Source organism: Phascolarctos cinereus, unplaced genomic scaffold (genome assembly GCF_003287225.1).
Source record: "Phascolarctos cinereus isolate Bilbo 61053 unplaced genomic scaffold, phaCin_HiC Scaffold_726;HRSCAF=1367, whole genome shotgun sequence".
Lineage (NCBI taxonomy): Eukaryota > Metazoa > Chordata > Mammalia > Diprotodontia > Phascolarctidae > Phascolarctos > Phascolarctos cinereus.
The window spans coordinates 244,599,661-244,603,633 of record NW_027556098.1 but is presented as its reverse complement, the minus strand read 5'-3'; positions in this window follow the sequence as shown (position 1 = coordinate 244,603,633).

The following is a 3,973-nucleotide window of genomic DNA, read 5'->3' as shown; positions in this document are numbered from 1 at the left end:
TGCCTTCCAGTCCTTCAAGGTCTATCTCAAGCCTTAGCTATTCTGAAGAGAGCTTCTGTGATAGTTCCGAAGAACATGGGTCTTCTCTCCTGGCACCGAGTCCCTGACACTCATTGTCTAGTAAGGCATATTTTGATCTTTAATTAGAGTGAAATTAGTACTTGATTAAATACTATTTTGTATTTTGTTTTAATACTGGAAAGACTTTCTCCCAAGCAAGGCAGGGGCCATGTCACATGTGTCTTTGCAATTATCGCAGTGCCTAACAAAATGCTGGGCACGTTAGTAGGCTTTGAACTCAGGGTCTGGGATGAGGATGGGGAGATGGAGAAGAAGGGGAGGAGAAATTTCCCACAAGGGAAATGAATACATAAAATAAACATCTGTTGACTCACAAGGATTTTTGCTCCAGACTCATATAGATCCAGGTTTAGTACTAAGGGAGTTTGACCATAAAGAAGGGGGTTCTGGGGGCAGCTAGGTGGTGGAGTGGATAGAGGACAGGCCCTGAAGTCAGGGGGACCTGAGTTCAAATCCAGCTTCAGACATTTGACACTGATTAGTTGTTTGACCCTGGGCAAGTCACTTAACCCCAGTTGCCTGGAAAAAAAAAAAGGAGGGTTCTAGCTTTTCCTTGCACTCTCTGATGTGTTACTGCCCCAATCTAAAGTTCCAGAGAATATGTCTTAAACAAAGCATAGCTCATTTTTAGGATCTCCCCTGAAACCATTAATAGAATCCCTTTTTGAAAGGTATTTTCTGGACAAAGTAATAAATATCAGGTATATGGCAGTTATTTTTTTTTCTATGACAAGGAAATGCTTAAAATATAAAAGGTTCATAAGCACAAATTAACAAAATATTAGGACATGATAAATGAAAAATAATATATCACCTAGCAAGACTCCCAGGAGACTTGTGAGGTTACTGAACACATTTCACTTTCTGAGGAAGTTCTGGGAAAATTAGACATCAGTATGGAAGAAATTAGATTTAGACCAATACATCACACCTTATACCAGATAAGTTCCAAATGGATACATGGCTTAGAGATAAAAGGTCACACCTCATAAACAAAGAAAAAAGAAAAAGTTACCTTATCAGATCAATGGATAGAAGAAAAGTTCATGACCAAACAAGGAATAGCGAGGATCTCAAAAGATAAAATAGAAAATTTTGATTACATAAAATTAAAAAAGTTTTTGTACAGAAGAATCTAATAAAGCTAAGACGGAACTGGAAAAAAATCTTTGAGGCAAGTTTCTCTGATAATTCATTTCCAAGCTATATGAGGAACGGGTTCAAATTTATAAGAAAAAGAACCATTATTCAGTTGATAAATGGTCTAAGAACAGGCTGTTCTCAGAAGAAGAAACTTAAGTTATCTATAGCTATATGAAAAAATACTCCAAATCACTACTAATTAGAGAAGTGGGTTAAAGGAATTCAGAAATTATACCTCACCTATCAGCGTGGCAATGATAACAAATAAGGAAAATAATAAATGTTGGAAGGGCTGTGGGGAAATGGGCACATTGACACACTGTTGATAGACCTATGAATGGGCACAACCATTCTAGAAGGCAATTTGGAATTATACACAAAAAGTTACTGAAGTACTTACCCTTTGACACATCTATACCACTCCTAGGTCTATACCTAAAAGAAATTAAAGAAAGAGCTAACTTTCCATTTTTTTATCTGCATTTCTGCTTGGTGTGAACTGCAAGGAACATGATGCTCCACCCAGTATAAACTGATTACCTGAAATCTCATCATGCTGTTTAACTCAGCTTTGGAAACTAACATCTTACCAGAGCTTTCTTTATAGAAGACTGGATCTGGATTCTCTAACTAAATCACCACTTTCCATCTGCAGCTCTGCTTGGTTTGAACTCCAAGGAAAATGATGCCTCCCCACCAAGTAGCCCCCTGTAATTCCACACTTTCTCCCTCCTTCCCAGCTTCTTTTTGTGTGTTATCTTCCCAAATTAGATTTTAAACCCCTTGAGGGTTGGACTGCATTTTTCTTATTTGTATCCCCAGTGCTTGACACAATGATGGGCACATATTAGGTGCTTAATAAATGTTTATTGAATTGAATCAAATTGAAAGAAGAGAAGGTCCTATCTGTACAAGATATATTTACAGCATATCTTTTTATGGTGGTAAAACAAACAAAAAACCTGGAAACTGATAATGCCCATCGATTGAAAAATAAGTTACGGTATATAAATGTGGTAGAATACTATTGTGCTGTAAGAAATGAAGACACAGATGATTTTTTAAAAGACATGGAATGATTTATATGAACTGATATAGAGTGAAGTGAGCAGAACCAGAAGAAAAATTTATACTATGACATCAATATTCTAAAAATGAAAAATTTTAGGGACTTTTATAAACTGATGAAGAATGAAATGAGCAGAACCAGAACAATTTTTACAACATGTAAACATGTGTTGCGTATCATGTTATTGTATATAGAAGTTATATAGTAGCAAAAATGCTGTAAAAACTAACTTTGAAAGCTGTAAGAACTATGATCAATACAATGACCATTTGTGATTCTAAAACACCTATGGTAAAACATACTCTATTACAGAGGAGGAATGGATTTAGAGTTCAGAATAAAACATAAATACTTTGTTATATAGCCACTGAGAGGATGCAAATTTGTTGAAAAATTTTTTTAAAAAATTTTACAGTGGTGTGGGGGTGGGAGAGAAAATAGATTTCTGTTAATTTTAAAAAAAATAGAAATGTGGGCATGGTACTAGAATCCTGAAATATTCCATCCACTTTCAGATGAATTCACTGTAATATTAATTTTACTTAGCTATTTTACTTTGTCACAAGAAACCTCTCACAAAGTAGGAGTAATCATGAAAGTTTGTAGCATAAAATCAAAACATCAATAAAACTATTTTTTTTTAAAAAAGCAGGATCCGTATGATTTGAGAAACTCTCAAAGGCCTGATCTTCTGATCAGCTGACCCTAGCTTGAGTTTCCTTGGTCCTTTCAGATGTAGCATCTTCTTGATGGTAGTCATATTCCTACCAGGAAGGGGATAGTTATAGAAAGTATCTTCTATTGGGTAACCAGCCCTGACTCAGGAATTCTGGATCTTCCAGCAGAGAAGGGGATTGATCACTTTGTTATCCCGAAGTGCCCAAGTTCTGAGCCACACATGATCATCTGGCAGCATCCAGAGTAGTTCAGGGCATTCTTTGCAAGATGTACTACAATTCAAACCCTGCTATACATAGAAAAATTATATTAATGTAAGCATGCTACATAAATAGACATAAAATCCTAAATGAAGGAGATGATGGTTCCATTGTACTTGATACTTATCAGACCACATCTGAAGTATACTACTTGGTTCTGGCTACTATATTTTAGAAAGCACACTCCCGAGAAGGGAGAACTAGGTGGCAAGAGTACTGGACATAACATATGAGAATTGAAGGAACTTGGGGTATGTAGCATGAAGAAGAAAAAACTTGGAAAAGGAGGACATAGGCTGACTGTCTTTTAATATTTGAAGTGTTATGTGGAAGAGGGATTTTATTTGTTTTGCTTGGCCTTGGAAGGAGCAATGCACAGATGTCTTAGAGAGACAAATTTAGGCCCGTACAAAAAGGAACTTCCCAATAATTAGAGTTTGAGATGTAATGGGCTTTCCATTCCTGGTAGTCTTGAAGTGAAAGCCATATGATCTTATCAGGAATGCTATTGAGTATAAGTTTTGGGGTTTTAGATTTAGAACTGGAAAGGATTTTAGGGGTGATGGAGTCAACCCATCCTTGTTTCACAGATTGATGGGTTTAGTGGCCATTCAGGGTCAGATGTAGAATTTGAACCCAAATCTTCTTGCCTCTAGGGCCAGAACCCTTTCCACACTTGAATGCCTGAGGTCACACAGAAACACAATCAGTTGAAAGGAACCATAAGTCACTGAGTCCATTC